The 27,875-nt window shown below is 41.0% G+C and overlaps 1 protein-coding gene across 8 annotated transcripts in view; it reads right to left on the minus strand.

Moving 5' to 3' along the window:
- Positions 1-27,875, minus strand: part of CEP70 (centrosomal protein 70) — a 113,602-nt gene that overhangs the window by 79,658 nt on the left and 6,069 nt on the right. For 4 of the 8 annotated variants that reach the window (XM_059162749.1, XM_059162747.1, XM_059162752.1 and 1 more), the window contains exons 1-2: positions 22,654-22,804; positions 20,651-20,753 (exon numbers count right to left, since the gene is read on the minus strand). The exons of 1 other annotated variant lie outside the window; for it this stretch is intronic. The gene's annotated coding sequence lies outside the window, so the exon portion shown is untranslated. Of the gene's footprint in view, positions 1-13,036; positions 13,894-20,650; positions 20,754-22,653; positions 22,805-27,875 lie in introns of those variants that run through there. 3 more of the 8 variants (XM_059162753.1, XM_059162751.1, XM_059162754.1) reach the window with 2 other exon arrangements.

Below are 27,875 nucleotides of genomic sequence, written 5' to 3' on the forward strand. Positions count from 1 at the left end.
TTTATAAAAAAATTAAAAATTAAAAAAAAAAGGAATGTGGAAAAACTGAAATCCTTGTGCACTACTGTGAAAAACAGTATGGTAGTTCTTCAAAAAAAATCAAACAGAATCATCATATGATCCAGCAATTCTACTTCTGGGTATATACTCAAAGAATTTAAAACATGGTCTCAAAAAGATAACTGTATTTCCATGTTCATAGCAGCATTATTCACAACACCAAATATGTGTAAGAAACCCAAGCATTAATCAACAGATGAATGGATAAGCAAAATATGACATATCCTTACAACGGAATATTATTCAGCTTTAAACAGGAAGGAAATTTTGACATATATTGCAGCATGAGTGAACCATGAGGATATTAGTCACAAAAAGACTAATTCTATATGATTCCATTTACATGACGTAGAGCAATCAAAATCATAGCAACTGAAAGTAGAATGGCAGTTACCAGGCAGGGCTTTGAGGGATGGGAGACTTAATGTCTAATGGGTATAGAGTTTCAGTTTCACAAGATGAAAAGAGTTCTGGGTGCCTGGCTGGCACAGTTGGAAAAGCATGGGACTCCTGATCTTGGGACTGTAAGTATAAGCCCCACCATTAGGTGTAGAGACTGCTTAAAATAAATAAATAAACCTTTAAAAAAAAAAAAAAAAGTTCTGTAGATGGATGGGGGTGAGGGTAGCACATTATGAATATATGTAATATCACTGAACTAAATGTACATTTAAACAATGGTTAACATGGTTATAGTTTAAGTTCTAGCAGTTTTCTTTTTTGTAATGCAAGTGCCTGACTTAAGCTTTGATTGTGAAGGGATCCATTTCAAAGACAGCTCTCTCCAATAAACATACGGCCAACCACAAGACTAAAGAGCTAGGCCACTTCCCACAACTGAGGCACTATTGTTTTAGTGACCTTGGTTAATTTTGATTAACCGGACATTTGAGCCACTTGTTTTTTTTTTCCCCCCTTTCACACTTTAAATTCCCTCTCTTATGTTTTAAATGCACCAATAAAGAGTGAGACTGCAGACCCATGCCTGGAAGTGTAAGGGAAAATGGTAGAGTAGGAGGATCCTGAGCTCACCTTGTCCCACAGACACACTGAGGCAACAACTACAGCTATGCAATTAACTTTGAAAATGATCTGAAGACTGACAGAACAGATCTTCCACAGCTAATTATAGAGAGAAAGCCACACAGAAAAGGGTAGAATGGGCAGAGATGCAGTTGGGAACCAACCCCCTGGTAAACTAACCACAAACAGGAGGGACATCAAAGCATGAAAAGCAAGAGGATCAGACCCCACACCAGGTAAACCCCTAGAACTGGGAACACTAGGAAGACAAATCAGCTTAACATCGGGCTGTGAGGGGCACCAAGGTGACTCAGTCGGTTAAGTGTCTGTCTTCAGCTCAGGTCATGATCCCAGAGTCCTGGGACTGAGCCCTGCATCTGGTTCTGTGCTTAGCATGAAGTCTGTTTGTCCCTCTCCCTCAGAATCCTGCTCATGCTCATTCTCTCTCTCTTCCTCAAATAAATAAATAAATCTTAAAAAAACAAAAAACAGGGGCGCCTGGGTGGCTCAGTGGGTTAAGCCTCTGCCTTCAGCTCAGGTCCTGATCCCAGGGTCCTGGGATCGAGCCCCACATCGGGCTCTCTGCTCAGCGGGGAGCCTGCTTCCTCCTCTCTCTTTGCCTGCCTCTTTGCCTACTTGTGCTCTCTGTCTGTCAAATAAATAAATAAATAAAAATCTTTAAAAAAAACCAAAAAACAAAAAACAAAAACTGACTTTGAAGACCACTAGGGATTAACTCCAGGAACTTTAAAAATCAACAGGCTTAACTCCAGGAGAGCTAGAGGGTGACAGAAAACCGAATCCCAGGTGCCTGGGTGACTCAGTGGGTTAAAGCCTCTGCCTTCAGCTCAGGTCATGATCCTGGGATCCTAGGATCGAGCCCCGAATCGGGCTCTCTGCTCAGCAGGGAGCCTGCTTCTCCCCGCCCCCCCACCCCCACCTGTCTCTCTGCCTACTTGTGATCTCTGTCAAATAAATAATTAATTTTTTTAAAAAAAGACAAGAAAGAAAACCGAATCCCTACCCTTAAAGAGCCAACATACTAAGTAACTCAGAGACATAGCACAGAAGCAGCAGCTTGAAAAGCACCTGGAGGTATTCATGAAAGATTTATTGACTAATCTGAGAATATGTACTAGAGGGATCAAAAATTTCTCCGGCAACAAAAGCGATGGCAGGTGCCATTTTTCGTTGCCTCCTGCAGCCTAGATAGAGATGCTTCTGGGAGCCAGTTCTAACACTCTCCATCCGCCTTACTACCAATGAGTGCCACACCCCCATATTCTCATGCAGACCACCCCACCCAACCTGCCCACCTTGGCAACCATCCCTCCAAAACAGTTCCTGCCCTGTCACACCTGGAAGGCATCTCTGCCAACAGTGTACACTCCAAAGTAACTCCTGCCCCAGCATGCACACCAGTGTGCCCACGGTTCCTACCTGAGCCTCTAAGCTGGCTGTACAGAGTATAAGTCCTGCCCTTCACTATGCCTGCAGGTATGGCAGATACTAACTGTAGATAGCTAGCTAGGCTAAGTGCCAACCCTACTTACCAGTGAACACATAGGTAGCATGTGGGCCTCTCAACATTGCAGGGAGCAAACTGTGCCCAGTACACCCACATCAGCAAAATCAAGTCACTTTAGCCAGTCAAGCCGGAAGTGAGCCCCTCCCACCAGCACACCCGCAATAGCAGCTCAGTCACAACAGAAGGGTGGGCTAAGCCTACAAAGGGGACACAGCTGGAGTGCCTGGTTCTGGTGACCAGGGCAGACTGCACTATATGGCACCACAGAATCTCTTCTACACAAGGCCACTACTTTTTTTTTTTTGGTTTACATTTTTTTAATTTTTTATTTTTTTAATTTCTTTTCAGCGTACCAGAATTCATTGTTTATGCACCACACCCAGTGCTCCATGCAATATGTGCCCTCCATAATACCCACCACCAGGCTCACCCAACTTCCCACCCCCTGCCCCTTCAAAACCCTCAGATTGTTTTTCAGAGTCCATAGTCTCTCACGGTTCATCTCCCCCTCCAATTTCCCTCAACTCCCTTTCAAACCAGGAGATGTAGCTGACCTACCTAACACTTGGAAACAAATAGAGAGGGGCGCCTGGGTGGCTCAGTGGGTTAAGCCTCAGCCTTCGGCTCAGGTCATGATCTCAGGGTCCTGGGATTGAGCCCTGCGTCAGGCTCTCTGCACAGTGAGGAGCCTGCTTCTCCTCTCTCTCTGCCTGCCTTTCTGCCTACTTGTGATCTCTGTCTGTTGAATAAATAAATAAAAATCTTTAAAAAAAAAAAGAAACAAATAGAGACAAAATGAGGAAAAAGAGAAATATGACCCAAATGAAAGAACAAGACAAAATCATAGTAAAAAAGATAAATAAAAGAGAGATAAGCAATATGCCTAATAAAGATTTCAAAAGTGATAGTCATGAAGTTAATTACTAGACTTGAGAAAAGAGTGAATGAACTCAGTGAGAATGTCAACAGAGACACTAAATATAAAATATATACATAAACATTTTATTAAAAATATATATGTAAATAAAATAACCAGTAAGAGCTCAAGAATTCCCTCTCTCGCTGTCTCTCTCTGTCAAATAAATAAAAATAAAAATCTTAAAAAAAAACACAAAAATGAAAAATATATTAGAGGTAAATCAGTAGATTAAATCAGCAGATTAAAAGACACAGAAGAGATTAGCAATCTGGAAGGCAAATTAATGCAAAGCAACCAAACTGCACAACAACAACAACAACAACAAAGAATAATAAAATAGGAGAACAGAGGAAGGGAACTCTGCAACATAATCAAGCATAACATTCACATAATAGAGATCCCAGAAGGAGGAGAGAGAAGGGGGCAGAAAACTTATTTGAAGAAATAATAGCTGAAAACCTCCCAGTTTGGGGCAGGAAACAGACATTCTGATCCGGGAAGGACAGAAAGGCCCTAATGAAGTTAACCCAAGAAGTTCCACCATCAAACACGTAACAGGGCAAATAGCAAAAAGTAATGATAAAAAAAAACTCTTAAAAACACCAACAAGGGACGCCTGGGTGGCTCAGTTGGTTAAGCAGCTGCCTTCGGCTCAGGTCATGATCCCAGCGTCCTGGGATCGAGTCCCACATCGGGCTCCTTGCTCCGCAGGGAGCCTGCTTCTCCCTCTGACTCTGCCTTCCACTCTGTCTGCCTGTGCTCGCTCTCGCTCGCTCTCTCTCTGACAAATAAATAAATAAAATCTATAAAAAAAAAAAAAAAAAAAAAAAAAAAAAAAAAAACACCAACAAGAAACGTTACAAGGGAAACCCCATAAAGCTATCAGCTAATTTTTCAACAAGAACATCACAGGTGCCAATACTCACTTGCATACACCAGCCCCACCTCCCCATTGCACACTTGTTTACACCAACCCCATCTCCCCATACCACACTTGTTTATGCCAGCCCCATCTCCCCATACCACATTTCAGTGGATCCAAACTTCCCCATCATGCTTGCCTTTGTACCAGTCTTACAGGCCTCCTCCTGAGAACACCAACCCAAACCTCACCAACACCACATCTCCTAATCCACAGGTTTTGTAGGACCTATAGGACCTCAGCTGCAGCAGCAGCAGCAGGACTCATTTCACAAACTGACTACAACACACTTGTTAAAACACACCCTACTCAGCAGGGGACCAAACACTTCCCACAACAAGCAAAGAGAACCTCCGCAGACAACTGGACTCAAGGAAAAAGCAACCAGGACTCAACAGCAGGCCATAAGCAACACACATAGGAGATACTTCCTGAAGCACCATGTCCTAAGAAACAGGGGACACTGTACTGCAGGGAACCACGGGGCCTTGTCTTCAAAAAACTATTACCATCAAAGGCAAGAGACATAACTGACACTAAACACAAAAACAGACACAAAGTTAGGCAAAATGAGAGAACAGAAAATATGTCGCAAGTGAAAGAACAGGACCAAACACCAACAAAAGACCTACGTGAAATGGATATAAGCAATATGCCTGATAGAGAATTTAAAGTAATGAAAATATTCATTGGACTTGAGAAAAGAGTGGAGGACATTAGTGAGGATCTTAACAAAAAGATAAAAAAACAACCAACCACAGATGAAGAACACAATAAATCAAATTAGAAATATATTACATGGAATAAATAGCAGGATAGAGAAAGCAGAGGAACAAATTAATGACCTGGAAGATAGAATAATGGAAAGTAACCAAGCTGAACAAACAGAGGAAACAAAATATGGAAACTGAGAATACACTCAGGGAACTCAGTGACTCCCATCCAGCATAATAACATTTGCATTATAGGGATCCCAAAAGAAGAAAGAGAAAAGGGGGCAGAAATTTATTTGAAAAAATAATAGCTGAAATCTTCCCTAATCTGAGGAAGAAACAGATATCTAGATTCAGAAGGCACAGATTTCCAAAAAAATTCAATCCAAGGAGATCCACATCAAGACACATAGTAATTAAAATGGCAAGTAGTAGTAATATGGAAAAAAAATTTTAAAGCAACAAAAGAAAAGAAGACACTTACATATAAGGCTATCAGCAAGTTTTTCAGCAGAAGCTATGCAGGCCAGAAGAGAGTGCAATGATATATTCCAAGTGCTAGAAGGAAAAAATCTAGAGCCAAGAAAATCCAGCAAGGCTCTCATTCACAAAAGAAGAAATAAAGACTTTCTCAAACAAAAAAACTAAATGAATTCATGACCATTAAGCAAGCCCTACAAGAAATATTAAGTGGGACTCTGAGTAGAAAGGACCATAAGTGGGCGCCTGGGTGGCTCAGTGGGTTAAGCCGCTGCCTTCGGCTCAGGTCATGATCTCAGGGTCCTGGGATCGAGTCCCGCATCGGGCTCTCTGCTCAGCAGGGAGCCTGCTTCCCCCGCCCCTCTCTCTGCCTGCTTCTCCATCTACTTGTGATCTCTGCCTGTCAAATAAATAAATAAATAAATAATCTTTTAAAAAAAAAAAAAAAAGGACCATAAGTGAGAAAATGAAGAGTAAAAAATACAAAAGCAGTAAAAATAAGTATTTCTGTAAAAATCACTCAAGGGAGTCATAAAATAGAAGGCTGTAAAATATAACACCATATACCTAAAAATGGCTTCAAACTTAAGTGACTGCAAACCTAACCATAGATCACTAGACAAAGAAGACATTATATACAAACCTAACAGTAACCACAAATCAGAAACCAGTAATAAGTATGCAAAGAATAACGAGAAAGAAAGCCAACTATATCACTAAAGAAAGTCAACAAACTGTGAAAGAGAACAAGAGAAGGTCAGAGAAAAACTACAAAAACAACCATGAAACAAGTAACAAACTGGCAATTAATATATATCAATAAATATTTTGAATGCAAATGGACTAAATGCTCAAATCAAAACACATACAGTGACAGAATAGATTTTTAAAAAAAGAAAAAGAAAAAGAAAAAATAAGACCTATCTGTATGCTCATTTCAGATGTAAAGATACCTGCAGACTGAAAGTGACGGCATGGGGAAACATTTATCATTCAAATGAATGTCAAAATAAGGCTGAGTAGCAATACTTCTACTGGACAAAATAGATTTTAACACCTTTTAAAAAAAAATTTTTTTTTAATTTATTTGAGAGAGAGAGTATGAGCAGGGTGAGGAGCAGAGGGAGACTCACAGCCAAGCAGGGAGCCCAATACAGGGCTTGATCTGGGGACTCTGGGATCACAACCTGAGCTGAAAGCAGACACTTAACTGACTGAGCCATCCCGGTGCCCCCGGGCAAAACAGACTTTAAAACAACTGTAACAAGAGACAATGGACGATATAATAATAAAAGGGACAATAAAATAAGAGGACATAACAATTATAAATATTTATGCATCTAACATGGGAGCACCCAAATATATAAGACAGTTAATAACAAACATAAAGGAAGTAACTGATAGTAATACAATAATAGTAGGGGATTTAAACACCTCCACTTACATCAATGGACAGATCATCCAAACTGAAAATCAACAATGAAACACTGCATTTGAATGACACACTGAACTAGATGGATCTAACTAACAGATATATTAAGAACATCCCATCCACAAACAGCAGACTATACATTCTTTTCAAGTGCACATGGAACATGATGCAGAATCACGTATTAAGCCACAAAACAAGTCTCAACAAATTCAAGAAGATCAAAGTCATATTATCCATCTTCTCTGACCACAACACTATAAAACTACAAATCAACTATAAGAAAAAATCTGGGGGGGCGCCTGGGTGGCTCAGTGGTTAAGCCGCTGCCTTCGGCTCAGGTCATGATCTCAGGGTCCTGGGATCGAGCCCTGCATCAGGCTCTCTGCTCAGCAGGGAGCCTGCTTCCTCCTCTCTCTCTGCCTGCCTCTCTGCCTACTTGTGATCTCTGTCTGTCAAATAAATAAATAAAATCTTTAAAAAAAAAAAAAAAAGAAAAAATCTGGAAAGAGCAAAATTATATGGAGATTGAATGAAATGCTCCTAATCAGTGAATGGGTCAACCAAGAAATCAAAGAAATAAAAATTACACAGAAACAAATGAAAAATGAAAACACAATGGTCTGAAATCTTTGGGATGAGGCAAAAGCATCTCTTCTAAGAGACTTCATAGCAATACAGGCCTATCTCAAGAAACGAGAAAAATCTCAAACAACCTAACCTTACATTTAAAGAGCTAGAAAAAAACACTCCCAATGAACAAACAAAAAACTCCCAACAAACTAAAGTGCAGAACCAGACAGTTTCATTGAGGAATTCTACCAAACATTTAAAGAAGAGTTAATACCAATTCTTCTCAAACTTTTCCAAAGAATAGAATAGAAAAGTAAGCTTCCAAATTCATTCTATGAGGCCAGCTTTACCCTGATACCAAAACCAAATAAAGACACTGCAAAAAAAGAGAGCTACAGGCCAATATCGCCAGTGAACATATATGCAAAAATCCTCAACAATATCGGTAAACCGAATCTAACAACAAATTTTAAAGAATCATTCACCAAAATCAAGTGGGATTTATTCCTGGGATGCAAGAGTAGTTGAATATTCATAAATATTGTGATAGAAGGGTAGTTCAATATTCACAAATCAGTCAATGTGACACATCACATCAACCATATGATCGTCTCAATGGATGAGTTTAAAGCATTTGACAAAGTACAACATCCATTCATGATAAAAACCCTCAATAAAGTAGGTTGTTTTGTTTTTTAAGATTTTATTTATTCATTTGAAAGAGAGGCAGTGAGAGAGAGCATGAGCAAGGAGAAGATCAGAGGGAGAAGCAGACTCCTGGTGGAGCTGGGAGCCCAATGAGGAACTCGATCCCAGGACTCCAGGATCATGACCTGAGCCAAAAGCAGTCGTCCAACCAACGGAACCACCCAGGCATCCCAATAAAGTAGGTTTAGAGGAAAAATACCTCAAATAATAAAGGCTGTATATGAAAAATCCATAGCTAACATCATACTTAATGGGAAAAACTGGGAGGTTTTCCTCTAAGGTCAGGAAGAAGACAAGGATGTCCACCCTCACCACTTTTATTCAATCCAGTACAGGAAGTCCCAGTCACAGCAATCAGACAACAAAAAGAAACTAAAAGTACCCAAAAAGGTAAGGAAGAAGTAAAACTTTGGCCATCTGTAGGTGACATGATACTATCTAAAGAAAACCCTAAAGACTCAACCAAAAAACTACTAGAACTGATAAATTAATTCAGTAGCTGCAGGATACAAAATCACTATAGAGAAATCTGTTGTACTTCTACACTAATAATGAAGCAGCAGAAAAAAGAAATTAAGGAAATAATCTCAGGGTGCCTGAGTGGCTCAGTCGGTTAAGGATCCAACTCTTGATTTCACCTCAAGTCATGATCTCAGGATCATGAGATGGAGCCCTGCATCCAGCTCTGCTCGGCTGGGAGTCTGCTTGGGATTCTCTCTCTCTCCCTCTTGCTCTCCCCCTCCCCACATCATGTGCTCTCTCTCACTCACACACTCTATCTCTCAAATAAATAAATCTTTAAAAAGAAACAATCCCATTTATAATTGCACCAAAAATATTAAAATACCTAGAAATAAACAACCATAAGGTGAAAGACCTCTACTTTGAAAATAAAACGCTAATGAAAGAAATTAAGATAACACAAAGAAATAGAAAGACATTCCACCTGCTCATGGAAGAGCAGGTGGAGAGTACAGGCAGTCATTTCTCTGACACTGATGACAGCAATATCTTTCTAGATAGGTCTCCTGAGGCATGGGAAATAAAAGCAAAAATTAACTATTGGGACTACCTCAAAATAAAAAGCTTCTGCACAGCAAAGAAAATCACCATCCAAAATAAAAGGCAACCTACAGAATAGGAGAAGATATTTGCAAATGACATATCTGATAAAGGATTAGTATTCAAAACATATGAACTTGGGGCACCTGGGTGGCTCAGTGGGTTAGGCCTCTGCCTTCGGCTCAGGTCATGATCCTGGGGTCCTGGGATCGAGCCCCGCATCGGGCTCCCTGCTCAGCAGGGAGCCTGCCTCCCTCTCTCTCTCTGCCTGCTTCTCTGCCTACTTGTGATCTCTATCAAATAAATAAAATCTTTAAAAAAAAACAACAACATATGAACTTATACAACCCAATACTGAAAAAACAATCCAATTAAAAATGGACAGAGGAGGGATGTCTGGGTGGCTCAGTTGGTTGGGCCACTGCCGTCGGCTCGGGTCATGGTCCCGGGGTCCTGGGATCGAGTCCCACGTCGGACTCCTTGTCCAACGGGGAGTCTGCTTCTCTCTCCGCCTTTGCCTGCCACTCTGCCTGCTTGTGCTCTCTGACAACTAAATAAATAAAAAAATTTTTTAATGGGCAGAGGACAATAAACAGACATTTCTCCAAAGCTGATATACAGATGGCCAACAGGCACATGAAAACAAGCTCCATATCACTCATCATCAGGGAAATGCAAACCAAAACCACAATGAGATATTATCTCATACCTCTCAGAATGGCTAAAATCAAAAATTCAAACAAGTACTGGCTAGGATGTAGAGAAAAAGGAACTCTTGTGCTCTGCTGGTGGGAATGCAAACTGGTACAGCCACCATGTGAGATGGTATGGAAGCTCTTAAAAAAATTAAAAACAGAACTACCCTGTGATCCAATAATCATGCTACTGGGTATTTACCCAAAAAATATGAGAACACTAATTCAAAAGAATACATGCACCTCTATGCTTATAGCAGTATTATTTGCAAGAGCCAAACCACGGAAGCAGCCCAAGTGTTCACTGACAGATGAATGGAAAAAGAAGATGCTATATATATATCCAATGAAATATTATTCAGCTATAAAACAACATGAATGAACCTAGTAGGTATAACGCTAAGTGAAGTATCAGAGAAACACAAATACCATATGACTTCACTCATGTAAAATTTAAGAAACAAAATAGGGCAAAGGGAAAAAAAAGACAAACCAAAAAACCAGACTCTTAACTTGAAGGAACAGGAACTCGGATACACTGCTGATGGTCATGTAAAATAGGACAATCACTTTGAAAAACACTTTGGCAATTTTTTAAAAGGTTAACTATATACCTAAGATCCAGCTATTCCATTCCTAGGTATTTACCCAAAAGTAATGAAAGCATACAGCCACCACACAAAGAATTGTACATGAAAGTTCTCTAGAGATTTATTTGTAATAGCCAGGAACTGGAAACGACTCAAAAGTCCATCAAAGTTGAATGGATACACAAACTAGTATATGTACACAATGGAATCTCTCTCAGCAATAAAAAGGAATAAACCTTCAAAAAGAAGGAATAAACTATTGATATATGCAACAATACATATGAACCAGAAAACACTTATTGCTGAGTAAAAGAAGCTGAAGATTTATATACTGTATAACTCCATCTATATAAAATTCTAGAAAACAGGCGACTAGGTGGCTCAGTTAGTTAAGTGTCTGCCTTCGACTCAGGCCATAATCTTGGAGTCTTGGGATTGAGTCCCACATTGGGCTCCCTACTCAGTGAAGAGGCTGCTTCTCCCCGCTTGTGCTCTCCCCCTCTCGCTCTATCTCAAATAAATAAATAAAATCTTTTAAAAATAAAAAAAATAAAATTTTAGAGAACAAAAATTAACCTAATCTAAGTAGATCAGTGGTGGCTAGGGGAATGAGAGGCTGGGAAGATGGATCACAAAGGGGAAAAAAGGATTTTTGGGGTGATGGATATATGCACAATCTTGATTATGTGATGGTTTCACAGGTGCCTATGTATGTCAAAACCTTATCAAATAGTATACTTTAAATATGTGCAGCTTATTTTTTATCACATATATCTCGATAAATCTGTTAAAAAAATAAAACTTTCCTGAAATGAAAAAATATGTACATTTGAAATTACATATGGAAAGAACGTATCACATACTCGAGAACACTGACCCATCCTAATAAAATTACTAGACTTCAAAGAAAAAAAATTCTTTGGTCATCTAGAAAAAAAGAACAATACTTATAAGGGGGCAAAAATTAGATTATCATCTGGCTTTCATACCAATACTTTATACCAGAAGAAAGACTTTAATATATTTAAGAAATTCAAGGAAAAGAAGTGTGAACCAAAGATTTTATATCAGCAAAACTGCCTTTCAAGTATAAAGAAGACAAACTTTTATCCACATACAAGAACTCAGGGACTATTCCTTCCTAAGAAACCTAATAAAGGAGCACTGGGGAACCAAAATGATACATAGGGGCTCCTGAAAGGTTCAATCCATTAAGCATCTGCCTTCGGCTCAGGTCATGATCCCAAGCCCTGGGATCCAGCCCCTCAGGGGGAGCCTGCTTTTCCCTCCTCCACTCCCCCTGCTTGTTCTCTCTCTGCCAAACAATAACAAATTTTAAAAAAAGAAAAGAAAAATAGGGTTATAGATATAATAGAGAAATTCAATGAAAGCTCTATAATCTCAGTTTGTATTGGAAGTACTTATATGAACTCATAAGATACTAAATCTTTAATGTGTGTGCCTCTATATAAATAGACAGATGTAGGAATTCTAGCTCTGCCTACAGAAAAACCTCCAACAATAACTATGGATCCCTAGCATACAGATATAACCTTGAAATGCAATTTCCCTCTTGAAAAAACAAAAACAAAAAGTTTCAAGGGATGATGTCAGATTGTCAGATTTGGGACAGAACATTCAAGCTATCAGATAACAAGCAACAGACTAGTAAGGGTCATTATCAAAAAAATAGGCTTAAATCTCCCGCCCAGGGTAAAGATGAGATAACATAAGCTTCAATAATGATAATGACTGCAATGAACTAAATATGTTTAAGTTCATGACCTTATATTGACATTAGATATTTTTTTAAAAATCTTTAAAGATTCTTTTAAAAAGAATGTTTATCAAAAAATAAGGAACTGAGGGAGGAGTCAAGATGGCGGAGAAGTAGCAGGCTGAGACTACTTCAGCTAGCAGGAGATCGGCTACATAGCTCATCTAAAGATTGCAAACACCTGCAAATCCATCGGCAGCTCGAAGAGAAGAACAGCAATTCTGGAAACAGAAAAACAACCACTTTCTGAAAGGTAGGACTGGCGGAGACGTGAATCCAAAGCGACGGGAAGATAGACCCCGGGGGGAGGGGCCGGCTCCTGGCAAGCGGCAGAGCAACGGAGCACAAAATCAGGACTTTTAAAAGTCTGTTCCACTGAGGGACATCGCGCCAGAGGCTAAACCGGGGCGAAGCCCACGCGGGGTCAGCGTGGCCTCAAGTCCCGCAGGGTCACAGAAGGATCGGGGGTGTCTGAGTGTCGCAGAGCTTGTGGGTATTGGAACGGGAAAGCTGGCTACAGAGACAGAGCCGACAGTAAGCTCACAGCTCGGGGGTACCTTGAACCAACACAGGCTCGGTGAGCTCGGAGCGCGGCCAGAGGTCAGGCAGACGGGAGTAACCGGGCGCTGTTCTCTGAGGGCGCACTGAGGAGTTGGGCCCCGGGCTCTCAGCTCCTCCAGGCCGGCGACCAGGAGGCCGCCATTTGTATTCCTGTCCTCCGGAACTCTACGGAAAGCACTCGGGAACAAAAGCTCCTGAAAGCAAACCCGAGCGGATTACTCAGCCCGGCCCCTGGTAAGGGCGGTGCAAATCCGCCTGGGGCAAAGACACGTGAGAATCACTACAACAGGCCCCTCCCCCAGAAGATCAACAAGAAATCCAGCCGAGACCAAGTTCACCTACCAAGGAGTGCGGCAGAATTCCAGAGGAGGAGAAAGCAAAGCACTGAACTCACGGCTTTCTCCCTGTGGGTTTTTTTAGTCTTGCAGTTAATTTAATTTTTTTCTTTTTCATTTTTTGTTTTTTTTTTTAAATCTCGACTTCTGGTAAAATTTTTTTTTAACTTTAACCCTCTTCTTTTTTAACGTTTTTTAACTAGTTTATCTAATATATATATTTTTTCTTTTTTATATTTTTCTTTATTCATTTTCTTTTTTTTTAATTCTTTTTTTTCTTTTTTTTTCTTTCTTCCTTTTTGAACCTCTTTTTATCCCCTTTTTCCCCCCTCACGATTTGGGATCTCTTCTGATTTGGTTAAAGCATATGTTCCTGGGGTTGTTGCCACCCTTTTAGTATTTTACTTGCTCCTTCATATACTCTTATCTGGACAAAATGACAAGATGGAAAAATTCACCACAAAAAAAAGAACAAGAGGCAGTACTGAAGGCTAGGGACGTAATCAATACAGACATCGGTAATATGTCAGATCTAGAGTTCAGAATGACAATTCTCAAGGTTCTAGCCGGGCTCGAAAAAGGCATGGAAGATATTAGAGAAACCCTCTCGGGAGATATAAAAGCCCTTTCTGGAGAAATAAAAGAACTAAAATCTAACCAAGTTGAAATCAAAAAAGCTATTAATGAGGTGCAATCAAAAATGGAGGCTCTCACTGCTAGGATAAATGAGGCAGAAGAAAGAATCAGTGATATAGAAGACCAAATGACAGAGAATAAAGAAGCTGAGCAAAAGAGGGACAAACAGCTACTGGACCACGAGGGGAGAATTCGAGAGATAAGTGACACCACAAGACGAAACAACATTAGAATAATTGGGATTCCAGAAGAAGAAGAAAGAGAGAGGGGAGGGCGCCTGGGTGGCTCAGTGGGTTAGGCCGCTGCCTTCGGCTCAGGTCATGATCTCAGAGTCCTGGGATCGAGTCCCGCATCGGGCTCTCTGCTCAGCGGAGAGCCTGCTTCCCTCTCTCTCTGCCTGCCTCTCCATCTACTTGTGATTTCTCTCTGCCAAATAAATAAATAAAAATCTTTAAAAAAAAAAAAAAAAAAAAAAAAAAAAAAAAAAAAAAAAGAAAGAGAGAGGGGAGCAGAAGGTATACTGGAGAGAATTATTGAGGAGAATTTCCCCAATATGGCAAAGGGAATGAGCATCAAAATCCAGGAGGTTCAGAGAATGCCCCTCAAAATCAATAAGAATAGGCCCACACCCCGTCACCTAATAGTAAAATTTACAAGTCTCAGTGACAAAGAGAAAATCTTGAAAGCAGCCCAGGAAAAGAAGTCTCTAACATACAATGGTAAAAATATTAGATTGGCAGCTGACTTATCCACAGAGACCTGGCAGGCCAGAAAGAGCTGGCATGATATTTTCAGAGCACTAAACGAGAAAAACATGCAGCCATGAATACTATATCCAGCTAGGCTATCATTGAAAATAGAAGGAGAGATTAAAACCTTCCAGGACAAACAAAAACTGAAAGAATTTGCAAACACCAAACCAGCTCTACAGGAAATATTGAAAGGGGTCCTCTAAGCAAAGAGAGAGCCTATAAGTGGTAGATCAGAAAGGAACAGAGACAATATACAGTAACAGTCACCTTACAGGCAATACAATGGCACTAAATTCATATCTCTTAATAGCTCCCCTGAATGTTAATGGGCTAAATGCCCCAATCAAAAGACACAGGGTATCAGAATGGATAAAAAAACAAACCCATCTATATGTTGCCTACAAGAAACTCATTTTAAGCCCGAAGACACCTCCAGATTTAAAGTGAGGGGGTGGAAAAGAATTTACCATGCTAATGGACATCAGAAGAAAGCAGGAGTGGCAATCCCTATGTCAGATCAATTAGATTTTAAGCCAAAGACTATAATAAGAGATGAGGAAGGACACTATATCATACTCAAAGGGTCTGTCCAACAAGAAGATCTAACAGTTTTAAATATCTATGCCCCCAACGTGGGAGCAGCCAGCTATATAAACCAATTAATAACAAAATCAAAGAAACACATCAACAATAATACAATAATAGTAGGGGACTTTAACACTCCCCTCACTGAAATGGATAAATCATCCAAGCAAAAGATCAGCAAGGAAATAAAGGCCTTAAACGACACACTGGACCAGATGGACATCACAGATATATTCAGAACATTTCATCCCAAAGCAACAGAATACACATTCTTCTCTAGTGCACATGGAACATTCTCCAGAATAGATCACATCCTCGGTCCTAAATCAGGACTCAACCGATATCAAAAGATTGGGATCATTCCCTGCATATTTTCAGACCACAATGCTCTAAAGCTAGAACTCAACCACAAAAGGAAGTTTAGAAAGAACCTAAATACATGGAGACTAAACAGCATCCTTCTAAAGAATGAATGGGTCAACGGGGAAATTAAAGAGGAATTGAAAAAAATCATGGAAACAAATGATAATGAAAATACAACGGTTCAAAATCTGTGGGACACAACAAAGGCAGTCCTGAGAGGAAAATATACAGCGGTACAAGCCTTTCTCAAGAAACAAGAAAGGTCTCAGGTACACAACCTAACCCTACGCCTAAAGGAGCTGGAGAAAGAACAAGAAAGAAACCCTAAGCCCAGCAGGAGAAGAGAAATCATAAAGATCAGAGCAGAAATCAATGAAATAGAAACCAAAAAAACAATAGAACAAATCAACGAAACTAGGAGCTGGTTCTTTGAAAGAATTAATAAAATTGATAAACCCCTGGCCCGACTTATCAAAAAGAAAAGAGAAAGGACCCAAATAAATAAAATCATGAGTGAAAGAGGAGAGATCACAACTAACACCAAAGAAATACAAACTATTATAAGAACATACTATGAGCAACTCTACGCCAACAAATTTGACAATCTGGAAGAAATGGATGCATTCCTAGAAACATATAAACTACCACAACTGAACCAGGAAGAAATAGAAAGCCTGAACAGACCCATAACCAGTAAGGAGATTGAAACAGTCATTAAAAATCTCCAAACAAACAAAAGCCCAGGGCCAGACAGCTTCCCGGGGGAATTCTACCAAACATTTAAAGAAGAACTAATTCCTATTCTCCTGAAACTGTTCCAAACTCATTTTATGAGGCCAGCATCACCTTGATCCCAAAACCAGACAAGGATCCCATCAAAAAAGAGAGCTATAGACCAATATCCTTGATGAACACAGATGCGAAAATTCTCGCCAAAATACTAGCCAATAGGATTCAACAGAACATTAAAAGGATTATTCACCACGACGAAGTGGGATTTATTCTAGGGCTGCAAGGTTGGTTCAACATCCGCAAATCAGTCAATGTGATACAACACATCAATAAAAGAACGAACAAGAACCATATGATACTCTCAATAGATGCTGAAAAAGCATTTGACAAAGTACAGCCTCCCTTCCTGATCAAAACTCTTCAAAGTGTAGGGATAGAGGGCACATACCTCAATATTATCAAAGCCATCTATGAAAAACCCACTGCAAATATCATTCTCAATGGAGAAAAACTGAAAGCTTTTCCGCTAAGGTCAGGAACACGGCAGGGATGTCCATTATCACCACTGCTATTCAACATAGTATTAGACGTCCTAGCCTCAGCAATCAGACAACAAAAGGAAATTAAAGGCATCCAAATCGGCAAAGAAGTCAAACTATCGCTCTTCGCAGATGATATGATACTATATGTGGAAAACCCAAAAGACTCCACTCCAAAACTGCTAGAACTTGTACAGGAATTCAGTAAAGTGTCAGGATATAAAATCAATGCACAGAAATCAGTTGCATTTCTCTACACCAACAACAAGACAGAAGAAAGAGAAATTAAGGAGTCAATTCCATTTACAATTGCACCCAAAACCATAAGATACCTAGGAATAAACCTAACCAAAGAGGCACAGAATCTATACTCAGAAAACTATAAAGTACTCATGAAAGAAACTGAGGAAGACACAAAGAAATGGAAAAATGTTCCATGCTCCTGGATTGGAAGAACAAATATTGTGAAAATGTCTATGCTACCTAAAGCAATCTACACATTTAATGTACTTCCTATCAAAGTACCCTCCATCTTTTTCAAAGAAATGGAACAAATAATTCTAAAATTTATATGGAACCAGAAAAGACCTCGAATAGCCAAAGGGATATTGAAAAAGAAAGCCAACGTTGGTGGCATCACAATTCCGGACTTCAAGCTCTATTACAAAGCTGTCATCATCAAGACAGCATGGTACTGGCACAAAAACAGACACATAGATCACATGGAACAGAATAGAGAGCCCAGAAATAGACCCTCAACTCTATGGTCAACTAATCTTTGACAAAGCAGGAAAGAATGTCCAATGGAAAAAAGACAGCCTCTTCAATAAATGGTGTTGGGAAAATTGGACAGCCACATGCAGAAAAATGAAATTGGACCATTTCCTTATACCACACACGAAAATAGACTCAAAATGGATGAAGGACCTCAATGTGCAAAAGGAATCCATCAAAATCCTTGAGGAGAACACAGGCAGCAACCTCTTCGACCTCAGCCACAGCAACGTCTTCCTAGGAACATCACCAAAGGCAAGGGAAGCAAGGGCAAAAATGAACTATTGGGATTTCATCAAGATCAAAAGCTTTTGCACAGTAAAGGAAACAGTTAACAAAATCAAAAGACAACTGACAGAATGGGAGAAGATATTTGCAAACAACATATCAGATAAAGGACTAGTGTCCAGAATCTATAATGAACTTAGCAAACTCCACACCCAAAGAACAAATAATCCAATCAAGAAATGGGCAGAGGACATGAACAGACATTTCTGCAAAGAAGACATCCAGATGGCCAACAGACACATGAAAAAGTGCTCCATATCACTCGGCATCAGGGAAATACAAATCAAAACCACAATGAGATATCATCACACGCCAGTCAGAATGGCTAAAATCAACAAGTCAGGAAATGACAGATGCTGGCGAGGATGTGGAGAAAGGGGAACCCTCCTACACTGTTGGTGGGAATGCAAGCTGGTGCAGCCACTCTGGAAAACAGCATGGAGGTTCCTCAAAATGTTGAAAATAGAACTGCCCTATGACCCAGCAATTGCACTACTGGGTATTTACCCTAAAGATACAAACGTAGTGATCCAAAGGGGCACGTGCACCCGAATGTTTATAGCAGCAATGTCCACAATAGCCAAACTATGGAAAGAACCTAGATGTCCATCAACAGCTGAATGGATCAAGAAGATGTGGTATATATACACCATGGAATACTATGCAGCCATCAAAAGAAATGAAATCTTGCCATTTGCGACAACATGGATAGAACTAGAGCGTATCATGCTTAGCGAAATAAGTCAAGCAGAGAAAGACAACTATCATATAATCTCCCTGATATGAGGAAGTGGTGATGCAACATGGGGGCTTAAGTGGGTAGAAGAAGAATCAATGAAACAAGATGGAATTGGGAGGGAGACAAACCATAAGTGACTCTTAATCTCACAAAACAAACTGAGGGTTGCTGGGGGGAGGGGGGTTGGGAGAAGGGGGTGGGATTATGGACATTGGGGAGGGTATGTGCTTTGGTGAGTGCTGTGAAGTGTGTAAACCTGGTGATTCACAGACCTGTACCCCTGGGGATAAAAATATATGTTTATAAAAAATAAAAAATTTAAAAAATAAAAAAATAAAAAATAAGGAACTAATTCATTATCTTGAAAATTGGTAAATAAATGGAAAGAATCAAGCATTTATGCTGCCTTTCCTAAAGGAATCATATAGCTGTGTATCCAGATGCTATATAAGGGACTAGTATGCCAATTAATAAGAAAAAAAAAAACAGGATAGAAAATACCACTGTTTTGCAACCTTAAATGAATAGATATAGGTATGAAGTTTCAAGAGTTGCTGAGATCACAAAGAGGCACAGGCACCTCCAATGGACTTGACAAACACTGCTTAGAGAATTGCCAAAGGACTTGAATCTGAGTCTGATCCAGTCCTGGATCCAGCTATAAGTGTGCAGGAATTATCCAGGGCAGAACATACTGAATTGTATATGAATTTATAATCAGCAAAATCCAGTCTACAGTATATATAGGTCAAACCCAGATTCTAGATCTGATAAATTATAAGGGAAAAGGAGGAACAGAGAGAAAAACCTACAGATTTTTAAAAATACATTTATTTATTTATCAGAGAGAGCCTCAAGTAGAATCGAGGCTGAGTATGGAGCCGAACGCGGGCCTCAATTTCGTGACCCTGAGATCACGACCTGAGTCGAAACCAAGAGCCAGATGCTCAACTAACTGTGTCACCCAGGCACCCTGCAAACCTACAGATATTTTAAAGAGTTTTTAAGGGGCAACTGTGTAGCCCAGTGGGTTTAGTGTCTGACTCGTGATTTTAGCTCAGGTCATGAGATGGAGCCCTGTATGAGGCTCCACACTCAGTGGGGAGTCTGCTCAAGATTCTTTCCCTTTCCCTCCCTCTCTGCCCCTCTCCCTGCTTGTTCTAAAATAATTTTTTTTTAAAGTTCTTAAGTAATTTTTAACTGGTAAGGCTACACTATAGTGTCTAGAAATATACATTTATGGAAAAAAACTCAAGCATAAGAAAATAAGTACTATAGAAATCTGAAGAATGGCTACTAATGGGAGTACAGAAGTAACTGAGACTGGCACTGAGCAATGGAGGGGCTCTGGCATGGTGAGCACGATTCTACACCCTGATCTGAGGGGTATCATCTTATTTTAATAATTTATTAATACCAAAAACACTAACCAAAAGAAAGCTGGTATAGCTCTGTAGCCAGGCTGCCTGGATTTGAACTGTGGATTCTGCCACACAGCCAGGAAATTACTAATGACTCTACGCCTTGATCTCACTATCATAAAATGAGGAGAGTAAAAAATACGTAGCTCATAGGGGTGTTATGGAAATTAGGAGTTAATATAGAAAGAAAATAAAACAGTGCCTGACTCATAGCTGACAGAGCTGGTGATCAGAGTTGGTGACCACCAGCTACCTGAATTAGTGTAGTTACTTAACCTCTCTGGGCTCCAGTTTCCTCAGCTGAGTTTAAAATATCTACCTAATTCAATTATCAAGAGATCAGAAGGAAATATATACAATGTATCTATTACAGTATTCAACAAATAACAGGTCTTTTTCTAGGCCTCCCAACATCCAGAGAGAATTATCATTCACATTAGACATACCTCAGTCATAGCACATTCCTCTTGCACTTTTCACCTAGTCATTCAAGTTGATCTCAATGAAATGATCACCCAGTGAGTCTTATGTCTGAAACTGGATCTTCATCTAGATTTCAAAAGATAAACCAAAAATCTTAAAGTGTTCAACTTCTAGTGAAAATGGTCTTGTGTTATTCCCAGAGCAGGCATCTATGGCACTGGTAACCACTGAACTGAAGTGGAACAGCTGAAGTAACCACTGATGGACTCAACACTCATCATCTTGTGTTTTCTTCCTTCTCTTCATTCCTCTCCCTGCTTTTTGAAACATTTAGCTGGGAGTCCAAATCTATCATAAACTATTATCTGTAAGAACAGATAATTCTGACCACAAAGGTAGATTATTCTCATTTGCAAGGGTACTAAAATGAAACGCTCTCACACAAATACCACTAAACACAAACGGCAAAGGCAGGAATAAAAACTATCTTCTCAATTCCACCTGTGACTAAATAAATAATTGTTTTAAAAAGTTCTTAAGTAATTTTTAATTCCTTTCCAGAAGTCCATGTTGTGAAATTAATGTGCTGATAGTATGCACCAGCCTTTCCCCCTACTATAAGCTGTGACAGGACACAGATCTGGAACTGAGTCACAGGTAAAGACCAAATGTTTTCCAAGGCCAAAGAAGACGCTATACCTTTAATCAGTGCCACAACACACCTAAAGTAAGACTGTGGGAATAGGGGTTGCAGGAGACAAGTTGTTTGCACATAACATAAAAAGCCAAATGCAGAGAGAGGTAAAGCATGTTGTATCTTCTGGCACTGTCCAGGTTTTCCAAGAGTCCTCTGGTAACTTCCCCTTCACAGGTCTGAAGCCCAGTTAACAAGCAGGATCCAATAAAATGTGTATTTTTTCAACACTTTCTTGGGGAAAAGCTGGAGATAACAAACCATGGCATGTGGTGATTCTTTCTCCATGGAGACTCATCAAAATTTGTCATTAGCTATCTCAAAAGCATATATCTCACATTACTGCAATAAATGGAACACGCAATGCTTTCAAAGTCTCTACTGTCAATTAAATACGAAAGCTCTACTCCCAAAACAGAGGAGCATGCTGCTCAATTTTCTTATTAGTGAATCTACTGAAAATAAGGAAATGGGAATTGGGATTGGATGTCATCTCCACCCAGTAACTGGGCCCCAGGAGAGGGTACACAAAGGGCCAGAGCCGCCTCTCCCCGTTTGAGGGAGAAGCTGCGGGCCAAACCCCAGTTAGCCACCTGTTCAAGGTGTGGCGGGGCAGGCAGGAGTCCACCTGGCAATAAAGAAAGTAAAAACAAACTCCTGCAGAGGACTGGAACCAACGCAGGTGATGCCTGCACAATGCTTAATATTATTATGATTAGAAGATAAATGGTAGCAGAAACCCTTCCTGTGCGGTCTCTAGGGGCCGGATCCCAGCCTTCTGACATTCCCACCTCACAGACTCAGACTCCGCCGAAAGCCAGCCGTCCTCCGAGCCTGGAATGAGCCTCATGAGTAGTTGGAAGGGCAACTCGACTACTCCCCCGGGTACCCACCCTTTCGCTCCGAGTCTCCTCTAGACAGCAAACTTCTCAGACACCCTAACCCTGAAAAGCGAAGCGGATCCGTTCTGGTCGGCTCTTGCACACGGAGACTCGCCTAGGACTCGGCCGCAGTGCGGTCTGCGCCGGCTGTCATTCTAAGCCTCACACGACTGCCTCTTCAACCTTCTCAACCAGCCCTCACCGCAAGAATTACCAGCTGTGTGCTGCGAATGAAGAAACGGAGGCGCTGTGGCCTGCGGTGAGCAGCCCGAGGTGCCCAAGGCCAGGAAGTCACGACTCCAGCCGGGTTAGTCAGGGACCGCCACCCTTACACTAGGATTATAACTGACGCGCTCCCTGGGCGCCCGACAAGAGTCGGTGTGACCATTCTCCCAGACCGGCCCGGGCCGGTCCCCGGGATGCGCGGGGGAGGGACACCGACGCCACTCACCTTCCTCCGCCGCGGCCTTCCCCAGCAGCACGCCCGGCCCGGCCCGGCCCAACTCAGCCCTCTCTGGCTCCGCCCCCGCGACCGTTACCGCGCCGCGGGAGGCCGGCCAATCGAGCTGGAGCGCGGCGAGAAGCCCCACCTCCGCTCCGCCTCAGAGCGCGGGCCCTGTTTCTTCCCACAGCCCGGGGAAATGGGGGGGCGGGGCGGAAGTGTCTAGGTCGGCCCCGCGTCGAGTTGCCCTCGCTCTTGGGGGCGGGACTTACAGTCACTCAGAGGAGAGTGCGCCGAGCTTACGGTCTGCGCCCGCGCACTGCCGTCGCACTGACAACAAGCTGTGCTTTTGCAGGCGCTGTTAGCAGACACCTGGAAACTCATTTGCCCGGACCACAGAAATACATAATTGAGGCCGTTGGTGGAAATGAGGCCCCGACAACGTAACCAACGCGTTCTGCCCTCCACACACATTCAAGCTGTGACTGTGAGCCTTTGTACAGGACTAGTCAGCTTGTTTTCTAAGTTCCAGACCTTGCTGATCGCGGCAGCACCTAGCATTTGGAGGACCCCAGTATGTGTTCATTAATGACATTTTACCCTTACGTTCAGCATTTTCAAATCTCCACGAAGTGTCCGGCCCTACATGAGGCTCCAGGAATGCAGAGGTGGCTGACTGGAAATGCTCAGTCTAGTTAGGGACTGAATATACGCTCTGAAATTAAGATACAGTGTGATAGGCATAATCAAAGAAGTTCGCGCAGGGTACAGAAGGAAAAGAGAAGAATTACCTAAATAGGTCACTTTAGTCTTCCTAAACCTGTGAGTCTCAACCCTGACTGCATATTAGAATCACCCCAGGAGCTGTGAAAATTTGGTAATCAATCCCCAGACTACTTAAATCAGAATCTCCAGGGTAGGCCTCAGGTGTTAATAGTTTGTCAATAACGTCTCTTCCCCATCCTCCCCTCCCCAGGTGATTCTAATTGCCTCCAAGCTCAAGAACTGCAAATTTAGAGAAATACTTGAATGATTCTGAATGGTAGGAGTTCCCCAGAAACACAGGGAGGAAAGATAATTATAGAGAACTTCTTGAGCAAATTAAATAGTTTCAAAGCACATTATTATAATGCCTAAATCACAAGTAATCAGTAAACCTTATTATTTTTTGTCATTAAACCTGGGCCCCTTTGGTATGACTCATATATGCCCTCCCCTAAAACCTAACTCCAAAAGCCTTTACAAATATAATGGAACCTACTGAGGGCTCCCTGATGAAACTGAGTACTATGTTGCATCCCTGGAAAGGCAGAATGGGAAGGCTTTAGGAGGTGTGCTAAAGACCTGGGACTTTATCCAGGGGGGTAATGGGAAACCATAGACAAGTTTTCAAAGGAAGTAATAAAATGGGAATATTTCTTGTTGGGGTGACTTCAAGCCTAATTTTAATGCATCTTGACAATACAGATAAAAACTGTAAAAACATCTCCACCATGTACAAATATGATCATTGCTTTTTCCCCCTCACAAAAAGAAGTCACCTCAATATTTTATTTCTCAGATTAATAAAGTCAGAAACTACAAATAGGGTCCCTGCCCACCATTTTCAAAAACTCATAAGGGGTTAAGTGATCAAAAAATTCCTAGCAGAAAATACAACTTCCACACACCTGAAGAGAAGTCTCATTGGCCCACTATTGTTCTTGCATCTTACAGCCACATAGTGTCGCTGTTGGACGACCCGTATTTTCCAGATCTGTGGTGGTGCAGGTCCCATAAGGGCTGACGATCTCCAACAGAGGGCATCAATCATTCCGGGTCTCACAAGAAATCTTAGGGTCACAGCTTTTAGGGTAAATACTTTCAGGCCCATATTTGGCTTTCTTCCCAGGCATCTGGGGCCACTGTGAGTTTGATCTCTGTGTCTGCGCCATGCAAAGATGTTCTCAACGCTGCCTCTAATCCCTTTCCTTACCTAGCTATTCACACTAGCAGTAGTTTATATTTAAACAGACTTTCATTTTCTTTTTTTATTTAAGGTTTTTTTTTAATTTATTTATTTCATAGAGAGAGAGGGGGATCACAAGTAGGTAGAGCAGCAATCAGAGGGAGAGGGAGAAGCAGACTCCCCCAACAAGGATCCTGATGCAGGGCTCAATGCCAGGACCCTGGGATCATGACCTGAGCTGAAGGCAGAAGCTTAACCAACTGAACCATTCAGATGCCCCAGTAGATTTTCATTTTCAACCCTAGAAACACAGAGTCCAACTGCTTGCCTTTTCCAAGACAATAGGGTGACTTGCCCACTCTTCTGATTATAGCTGCACTAATTGAGCCAGAAAGTCAAATATCACGTGTCAGTTGGAACCATTTTGGCTGCAAATAGAAAACCTGATTCAAACTGTCTTCTCAAACTGTCTTCTTAAGCAATAAGTAAATTTATTATCTCACACAACAGGAAGTCCACAGGCAAAACACTTTTAGGTTGGTGAATTCAATGGCTCAACAAGTTATCAAGGACCTCATCTATTAGTCTCTCTGCTCTCCTACAAACATGGTAGGTTTCAAATTCATACTAAAGTGATTTTCCAGAGGTCTACCAGGAGCAATCAGGACCACATACTTTCTTTTCCATCTACAATCTTTCCTTCTGTTTTTGGTTTTTTTTGTGGGTTTTTTTTGTTGTTGTTGTTGGGTTTTTCTGACCAATTAGGTCACATAGGCACATACTCTGCCTCCCAATCAGTAACTGACTAGCAAATGTAAAGAAGACTTAACCTTGAGTTCCAGAAGGGAAACGAGGTTACCATAATTGGAATTGGCAATGGGGTGGGTGCTCCTTGAATCACATAAGTTGCAAGGGAGAGATATGGCTACTTGAGTAAAGCTAAGGGCCAAGAGGACCATGGATGTTAGATGTAGGATCACCAGTATTCTTTACAGTGTTCAAAGCACAGGAAGGCTGATTATCTTCTATTTCCTAAGAAGAGAGCCTCCTCCTCATCACTCCTGGATTTTGTGTGTATCAAGTGGAGGGGAGGAAGTTCTATAGTACTCTACAGTCCTCCAAAGGAATTCCATTCTCATGGACCATCAAGGCCTTTCCAGCCCCTCTCTTTGCTAGAGAAGTAAAAGACTGTACACAAGTTCAGTCTTTGACTCAGCACACTGCTGCATGGGTCTTGAGTTTTCTTTTCCTTTCTTTTTTTAAATTTTATTTTTAATTAATCTCTATACCCAGTGTGGGGCTCAAACTCACAACCCCAAGATTCAGAGTCACATGCTCCACTGACTGAGCCAGCCAGGAACCCAGAGTTTTCTATGGGTCTTCAATGACTCACCAGGGTGCCAATGGTTCTAAACACTCATTTAACATTCATTTACAAAAATGTATTAAGTACCTGTTACCTAAGTTCCAGGGATCAAACTAAATACTGTGTATAAACACAGTATACTCACAGTGGTGAGTAAACCAGATGAGATTCCTGCCCTCACAGTGGTTGTGAAAAAAACCACAAATAAGCATTAATTATGATAAGTGCTATGAAGAGAAGGAAGAGAACAGGGGCACATGGAGGAGGCTCTCTCAGTTAGTGGCATTTAAGCTGAGATCCAAAGCCTGTCTTCATTTCAGTTTACTGCTTTCCTCTGTGCTTTGTCTTACCAGTATAAATTACAGCCTTTCCTAGCAATTACAACAGATCTTTTCATTTCTAAACTTCTAAACTAATTCTCAAATTTTCTCCTAGGCATAGACCTATCAAGTTTTTCCTCATAACGAGGAGTATACCAAACTCAAATGGCATTTGGTGATAAATTCTTGAAGATTCTTCAACTCACAAGTCTTTTAGACTTAGAATCCTTAATTAATCCTTAATTACATTAATAACCCTTGTGTCTGCCTCCCATCTGAGAATCTGAACTCTGGGGATATGGATCATATCTTACTTTTTCCAGGACTGAGCATTATCCCCAGCACATAGGTGTGCAATACAGTGTGGAGTGGCCCTGCTAATTTTGGGTCAGATTTAGACAGAGGCATTCACCTTCAGTAGCCATTTTCCAGTATAAACAAGCACAGGCAAATAGCTCAAACAAATAGATTGATAACATAGGGCGCCTTGGTGGCTCAGCTGGTTAAGCTGCTGCCTTCAGCTCAGGTCATTGTCCCAGGATTCTGGGATTAAGCCCCACGTCTTGGGCTCCCTGCTCAGTGGGGAATCTCCTCTCCTCCCCTCAACTCATGCTCTCTCTCAAATAAATAAATAAATAAATCTTAAAAAATAGATTAATAACAAATGTTCAAGAATCAATACAGATTAACAACAGCTATATTAATTGGACCTTTAAAATGTGTCAATCTCTGGGCTACACACTTTTTTCTAACTTCTTGACTCTTCAGAACAACCTTAACGTAAGTACTGTTATTATCTTCATTCTACAAATGATCAAATTAGAAAACAGAAATTTTAAAAAAAATGTGTGCCTGGGTGGTTCAGTCAGTTAAGCATCTGCCTTCAGTTCAGGTCATGATCTCAAGTTCCTGGGATAGAGTTTTGCATCAGCTCTCTGCTCAGCAGGGAGTCTGCTTCTCCCTTTCCTGTGCTTGCTCTCTTTTTCAAAAATAAACTAAGGGGCACCTGGGTGACTTAGTGGGTTAAAGCTTCTGTCTTCAGCTCAGGTCATGATCTCAGGGTCCTGGGATCGAGCCCTATATTGGGCTCTCTGCTCAGCAGGGGGCCTGCTTCCTCCTCTCTCTCTCTCTCTCTGCCTGCCTCTCTGCCTACTTGTGATCTCTGTCTGTCAAATAAATAAGTAAAATCTTTAATATTAATTAATTAGTAAGTTAATTAATTTAAAATCTAAAAAAAAAAAAAAAAGAAAAAAAAAAGACTTGCTAAGATCACACAGCCAGTATGTGGCAGAGCCAGGATCTGAAACCAGCACTCAGGCTCCAAAGCCTACTTCGTTAACCATCTGATCATATCACTTCTCTTGATGAGCAACTGCTCTACCATAAGATTGGTATAGGCATTTATTCCAATTTGCAGTTATTTCATCTGTCTGTGTATTAGTCATCTACTGATACATAACAAATTATTCCTAAAATTGGAACATTTAACATCTTGACATGTCCGTGGATCAGTAATACAGGACTGGCTTAGCTGGATGGTCTGGACAGAACCCTTCATGAGGTTGCAGTCAACCTGTTTAGCCACAGTCAGTCATTT

Source organism: Mustela lutreola, chromosome 2 (assembly GCF_030435805.1).
Source record: "Mustela lutreola isolate mMusLut2 chromosome 2, mMusLut2.pri, whole genome shotgun sequence".
NCBI classification, from domain to species: domain Eukaryota; kingdom Metazoa; phylum Chordata; class Mammalia; order Carnivora; family Mustelidae; genus Mustela; species Mustela lutreola.